Raw genomic sequence first — 8,050 nt, 5'->3', positions numbered from 1 at the left:
AACACTCTTAAGAGTGCTCACACATTCAGATGAATGTGTGGAGGCAGAAGTTGATGACAATTCATTTCCACCCTCCAACTTCAATGCATGGAGGTAAGGGGATGGGACCAACAAATTTTGCATTCTCCCCCTCTGTATGTTCACCGGCATGTAAACAAAGTCTTTTATTTCTTAGTTGTAACCTGAAAAGATTCCTTCATTAGGATATCTATAGTAGGTTTAGGTAGCAAAACCTCATTAGTTCTGTCTTCTCACTGCACATGTTGGGTTTTGCTCATATTTTGTTGGTGTTTTATGATTTCTCACTGCAGGCCAATGTCCAGTATGCTCAGAAACCATTCTTCCCCATAGCCTCTTGCATACCTTTGGCCTTTGAAAATCTGTCAACTCCCTTTCCTATAATCTTTTTTCAACCACATACTTCCCTCCTCCCTTATAATGCTCAGCTGACGCACTAATTTCAAGCTGTCCGAAATGGAGAAGGCCTGCAGACTGAATCATCAACCTTGTGTATTAGAGCACCTGGACTTTCATTTGAGGCTTCCCCATTCAAACACTTTGCTGAACAGGCCTGGCCTTGTTTACTTTATGTGCCCTGGCACCATCACAGCCCAAGGTGATATGGCTTCTGGCCAAGGGCACAAAGCACTTGGGTCTCAAGCGTATGGAGGCACTTATTCCGCACACAAACACAAAACCCTTAAACGATATTGTTCCCCTGTCACTCACCGAATCTCATATACCCATCTGTCTAAGGAATGCTTTCAAATCAAATGGAGAGCTTATTGTACAAATGTCTGTTTAATTTTAATGCTGGCTTTTGTGAGTGTGCAGAACAATAAAGGAATGTGAAATGGAAGGCCTGTGGATCAAAGGGGAATTCGATGCCATGCTTATCACGTAATAGAGCTGCTAAACATACTGGCAGAGGGAGCTCTTGTATCTGATTGCATGGCAAACGTCTTAACTTTGCAAAGAGGTGCTTGCAAAACACACACACAAACAGAGCTTTTTTAAAAAAAGAAGGGTTGAACTAATAGTGCTCTCACAATAGGTACAATTCACCATACAACTCTACTGAAACAGAAATGAGATTCATGCCAAGATACAGGCAGGTATGTTCCGGTAAAGAATTCATTCAATGGGCCTTGGGAAAGAGAACTTCCTGGCGAGTGTGCACTTACGTTTCCCAAGAGATGTACGGGTGCTGCATCTCCCTTAGCAGTTGATGCAAGCATAACAAAAAGACGCAAAACAAAGAGTGATCCATTATATGAGGAGTACAGTACCAGCAGTGCTGCTTGCACCCCTAGGCTGTGTACACACTATATCCTTAAAGCACATTCAAAGCACATTCTTTCCCTCAAAGAATTCTGGGCGCTGTAGTTTACCCCTCACAGAGTTTATTTATTTAATAAATTTGTATTATCAGTTCCCAGCACCCTTAACAAACCATGGTTCCCAGGATTCCTTGGGGGAATCAATATTTAAATGTATGTTATCGTGTGTATGGTATGCACGTTATTTAAACGCATGGTATGTACAGCAAATAAATGGGACACAGGTGGCGCTGTGGGTTAAAGCCTCAGCGCCTAGGACTTGCTGATCGAAAGGTCGGCGGTTCGAATCCCTGCTGCGGGGTGCGCTCCCGCTGCTCGGTCCCAGCGCCTGCCAACCTAGCAGTTCGAAAGCACCTCTGGGTGCAAGTAAATAAATAGGGACCGCTTACCAGCGGGAAGGTAAACGGCGTTTCCGTGTGCAGCTCTGGCTCGCCAGAGCAGTGATGTCACACTGGCCATGTGACCCGGAAGTGTCTCCGGACAGCGCTGGCCCCTGGCCTCTTAAGTGAGATGGGCGCACAACCCCAGAGTCTGTCAAGACTGGCCCGTATGGGCAGGGGTACCTTTACCTTTACCTTTATGTACAGCAAATACAATAAGCTCATTAAAACAGCAGCAGAGAGACAAAAAAACAAGGGTTTTGTTTTATGGTTCACAGAGTTACAATTCCCAGAAACCCTTAATGAACTTCGAGGGAAAGGTGTTTTAAAGGTATGCTTTAAGGTTGGTGAGCATTATAATGCAGATGAGAATATTTGTCCTCTTGTGCATCTACATTACCTGTCTGTGCAAAAACATCCTTGCACATGATGACCTCCCTTACTTGGGGCATAACAGTGCACTCCTGCACATGCCTATTCAAAAGTAAACTTTGTTGAATTAAATGAGACTTATCCCCAAGCAAGTGCATATAGGGCTGCAGTGTGAGCACCCAGCCACTGATGTCATTTTGGGCAATACTTTTCCCTAGTCGTTCCCTTACAAGCAATGTAAGTCTAGTGTCACACTCATGTATTATTTTTCTATGCAGCTGCCCTGCCTGTTTGTCCACATTGATTTCTATAGAATCACCAATCATGTAGAATCTGAACATTCTTAATTCCTATAAAAAATGCTCACTCTATTTGACTGGAAGAAGCAGTCCTTGAATAAGAAAACTGAAATGTAATCAGTGGAGTTGTCTCCAAAGTGTAAATGTAAAGATGAGGTGAAGCAATGGGGTGAGCTCCCATTGCTCTGTCCCAGCTTCTGCCAACTTAGCAGTTCAAAAGCACACCAGTGCAAGTGGATAAATAGGTACTACTGCGGCGGGAAGGTAAACAGCATTTCCATGCACTCTGGGTTCCGTCACGGTGTACCGTTGTACCAGAGGCGGTTTAGCCATGTTGGCCACATGACTCGGAAAGCTGTCTGTGGACAAACATCAGCTCCCTCAGCCTGAAAGCGAGATGAGCGCCGCAGCCCCATAGTCGCCTTTGACTGGACATAACTGTCCAGGGGTCCTTTACCTTTTTAACCTAAAAGAAAAGAAGTACTTTGCTATTCAGTTTAGATTACTGATTTCATTAGATGTAGCTTTTATCGCTACTTGTTCCTGGCAATAATGACCCGAATTCAGCCCACAGTGTAAAAGCCTAAAGGTAATGATCAATATTAAAGGTAATGATTGATAGCAAAGGACTTGAAAAAGCTAAGATTTGAGCTCATGTGTGAGACATTTTCTTGTGTACTTTGACTGAGATTGCTGCAGCACTTCAGGTTTCTCTTTTTCTTTCTCCTGGGAGACAAAAACAAACAACAGCGAGGAAGGAAGACATTTAAGGATAACCAAACATTTTGTTCTTCAAATTTCAGTGCTCATAAAACAAACTTTTCATACAAACTTTTCACGCGAGGTCTTATTTCAAAATGCCTTTATGAGATTTCCAGATTTATGTGAACTTTTTTATTAAAACATTTAACGTGTAGTTTTGAATTATAGCTTGAAAACCATGCTCTATCAAGTACTCCCCTCCACGCCTCACCAACAAGTAAATAAATACTGGAAACAATTGCAGCACAAATTATAAGTAGCTGATTTGCTTAGATTTTCCAAATATAAAGGGGAGGAAGGTAATGCGAACATGAAGTGAGGGGGAGGCGGGAGGAATTAGTGAACATTTTATTTTGCCTTGCAGTTTCTGTAATCCTGTAAGAAGCCTGGACCCAGCACTTTATGATCCTGACTTGATACAGTTGGAGGACTAAAGGATTCTTTCTGAGGAGCTTTTGACAAGGAGATGTTGAGAGAGAAAGTTGAAAAACAGCAGAGAAGAAAGAATACAAAGGCCTCATCCTCACCATCAGAAGTCTCATTTCATACCTTGAATGTTCATGCATTTTTGAGGGAGAGACCACATTCCCTGTGTTCTGCTGACATTTTGCAAGTGTTGTAGCAAACACACAGTTTTAACCTACCATCTCCAATGGTAGTCATATTCAGAGTAGACTTATGGAAATTATTGGGCATTGCTGACTTAGGTCCTTCAATTTGGATGAGTCTACGTTAAACATAATTGGATGCAGCCCATAAACTCTGGGGAAGACTCCCATCCTTCCATGATCCATACTCATGCTTAAGAATCTATTTAAATTTAATTCATACAATGCTTTGTTTTTCCTCAAATATCATTCCATATCATGGATGACTTCTAAACAGTACTGCAGTTTTAAAGCAACATTTGGTCATTTAATTCTGCGAAGGTAGGAAGGCAGTAAACGTCTTTATGGTATTATTGGATTCAGAAATCATTAAGCCCAGCAGGAAGAAAAGCACTTCAGAGCTTTCAAAAAGATAACAAGCCTTGAAGTGCTAAGGAATGAATTTCTTTTTATTAGAATTTTCATACAAACACAGCCCTCATGGGCTGCTCTAATAATAAGAGCTCTTGTAACAGGTCAAAAAAGGAGAACCAAAGATAAACAACCAGTCAGATTTTTTTTTTAAAGTGTCCTATAAAAATAAACATCAAATGAAGAACAGATACAGGTTTAGCTGAATCAGTAAAATGTATGGGCACATTTCAGGCAAAGTGGAGCTCTTTTTAAATCTCTTTATTCTGCTAGGAGATTCAATATTATTTCAGACACGTTGATTCAATGGGATGTCCTTCCAAATAAGCAAACATAGAAATGCAACTTTTAATATACTTAACTTTGCAATGGTTGTATGCTACCATTGCATCAAGTGTTTACAAATACACATTTGCTGCATGATTGCATTTTATACTAAGGTTAAAATACGCATTTTAGGGTATGTTTTGTTAGTCATATCTAACAAAGTCACAGTAAGCAATGCTAATGCAAGTCCACTGATTTCAGTGGGTCTACTCTGAGTATGACATAGTTGGATAGAACAGTCAATAGAAGCTAAATTCAGTAGCTTTACCTTGCAGCTGGAAATAATATTCCTTCAGAGAAAAACGGTCTCATTTTCAATTGATGCAAAATCCTCTTCCTCCATTTTAGGGTCTTCCCACTGAATAGCAGAAGTAACTATTTTTCTGATCACAGAAAAAGCAAAGGTAGCAATGTTGGTCCATAAGAGAGAAAAATCCACATGTTCATATTAGCATAATAGCTTTATTAGACCAAAAATAAATCACAAAATTGTGTGCAAACAAATAATAATAATTTTTTGTCAAGCTATGCAGTCATAGTTTATATATACTGTGACTTCATTACTGACAAAATGCAGACACTGAAGCCAACACTAACTCTAGTGAAAGGACATATATGAGAGCATTTTGATAATTTGGGTTTATAGTTGATGTTTCTGGCACAGCCATATGAAAAATGAATATCAAGCTGACATTGTTCCCCAGAATGGTGTTGGACTAACCTTCCTAGCACATTGTGTCTACCACTAAATTTATTATAAATGATCCCCCCCCTCTTTGCCTGATAAATGACTGCTGAGATTCCTGAAGCACTGAGATGACATCATTGAAATGGCAGTTATCTAAAGCAACATATTTCGCTATATCAAAAACATATAACCCAAGTGATGCAGCCAAACTTCAGTCAAGGTTCACGATGGCTGATACCGTTGTGCTTATCATGAGCATGGCAGGTTCTCCTTCCTCTTCCAACTCTTTATCTGCACCAATGTATCACACTGACTTGCATTGTCAAACTTGCCCGCCCCTTTCTCAGTGACTCGTTTGTATCATGTTTCCTCTAGCATTGGAAAAAGAGACGGTACAGTGAATGGAATGGTGTGTGGCTGTGTAATAGTAGTAGTAGTAGTAGTAGCTTGCTGACTCAGTAGTCTGACTGCCATCAAGTCCATGCTCTGGCCCTGACTGCATGCAGCAGCTGCAACAGCTACGTTTATGGACCCAATGTTTTCTCCAGCTTTCGGAGGGACCTTGGGCAAGACGCCTTCCATCGGCTCCTTCCCACTGTGAGTCTGTTACCTCACTGCCATCATTGTCAGCTGCTGCTGCAACAGCTCCTCGTCCTCATCATTGTTGCCCTATGTTTGGATTCCAGGCATAAATGGGCAAATAAGCTAAAATAGCACCTACTCCTACTCCTTCTTGCCATCGCTGTTTTTTGGTGAGAGGCAGGTCAGCAAGCAGGCAGGTTTCAATGGTGAAGAGGATGAGCAGGTCCAGGGGGCTTGTTGAATGTGAGCCCTTGGCACTGTTGGCATCTAGGGGTCAATAGGCCAGCTGGCTCGGCTCCAGCTAGAACGTCTCCCTCTCAGCCTTGCCACTGCAGAGGTCACTGCATTGACCTCTGGCTCCGACATACATCAGCGACTCAAGCTTGCAGACTTGAGCACACTTTACTCAGCAGTGTATACTTTTCCCCCTTTCAATAATGTTTATTAAGTTTCTTACAAATATAACACAAACTAAAAAAAAAACCAATAAAGAAAAAATAGAAAGAGAAATAAAACAAATAAAACAAATAACAACAAAAGATATAACAAGAAATACACAAATACAATGCAAATTAATAATTAATTAAACTTCCAACCTTATAAGCATATTACTTGACTTCCTCCAGTCCCTCCCATCTTAATTTCCTTGAAACTAAATGTAGCAGTTTTCCAATATTCAAAAACAATATTCCAATTGTAGCCAAGTTTCTTAACTTTTCTTAACCTTCTAAATCTCATTTAATAATTAAATCCTATTTTAATCCTAGGCCTAACTGATACTTTCAGGTAACTTCTAATTTTTAATGTTACAATAGCTATTCAAATAGTCTTTAAATTTATTCCAATCTTCCTGATACTCCTCTTCTTCCTGGTCACGGATTCTCCCAGTGAGGTCAGCAAGCTCCATGAAGTCCAACATCTTCATCTGCCATTCTTCCACAGTTGGTAATTCTTGTGTTTTCCTACTCAGCAGTGTATACTGCACAACAGAAGAGGCTTGAGGCTGTAGACACATACTAACTACGCATTTATTAAACATAAATCAGGACAAAGAAACATGTCGTCTCTCCTTGCCCTCTTCTCGGAGAGAGAGAGTAAAAATACAGAGTGGAAGTTCCGCTTGCACCAGCACTCTGTGCTGGAATGTAAACAGACATGTGACGCGCAACAATCCCATGTCTGCAACAAAAGGTGGAATGGAATCCCAACATCCACATGCCCAACCATGTCGAGCCTTGACATTACAGTGATGCAGTACAGCAGATTTGGCTACATGACAATCTTACAAAGTCCTTTTTAAAAGAGGGCAATGCTTCGTGTCCCAACTCTCTCTGCAGGCAACTGATGTAAGAATGAAAATATCAGTCCTAACGTGCTGTATGCAGTTTATGAGCTAATACATTTTGTTTATCGAAGGCTTTCTATGCTACGTAGTAGGTGCACAATGTTCTCATGTTTATGCATTTATTCTCTATAGTTGTTTTTTTTTAAAAAAAGGAAATGATTGACAACTCAAGAGTATTGGAAAGAAGCAAATGTTTAGCCAAAGGTGAGTTTAAAAAAATAAATCAGAGGCAACTACAAATCTAAAAAGCTTTTCGTTAGGACAACTGGCATTCTAACACAGCCACTTCCATCCATCATTCCTCTACTATTAGGGCACTGCCAATTTTGTGCCCTTTAAGAGGGAACATGAAAAAGTAAATAGAAAGCCTTGGGGAAACATAGCTATTTCTGTCTTCTTTGATAAGTCCATAATTGATCTGTTTGGTCATTAGAGCCTTTGTACACTAAACTACAGTGCGTTGCCAGAATTCGTTTATAATAGTATACCACACACACCCCACTGTGGATTTTGTTGTTGTTCTATAAGAAATACAGATAGAAAAAGAGCTGAGGAAAATCATTTGTGTTCCAAAGAAAATGCTTGAGTTGGTCTTATTAAAGACATCACATCAGGACTGAATACAGCTTCACCATTCCTGTGAAACTTTAAATCTTTGATGTTTTAGAAAACATTTTCACAACTAGTGGAGAAAATGTAGAGAAATCATCGTGACAAATGCTAGCCCTTTTAAGTTGTATTTATTTCTGTGTAATTTAAATTTCTTTGGGCCCCAATGTAGTGGAAGGCAGTTCTAGCAGGACAAATGCCAACCCAATGGAGTCATGCTTCTCATGCTTGAACATCAGTCAAATCAACAGCACAAGAATAGCTGTGGAAACTAGTACTGTGTCAAAATGTGTCTGCCAGTTTCTCAAAAGTACTACCCTCCACCCC

This window comes from Podarcis melisellensis, assembly GCF_964234715.1.
Source record: "Podarcis melisellensis genome assembly, chromosome: 3".
Classification (NCBI taxonomy): Eukaryota; Metazoa; Chordata; class Lepidosauria; order Squamata; family Lacertidae; genus Podarcis; species Podarcis melisellensis.
This window is presented reverse-complemented; position numbering follows the sequence as displayed.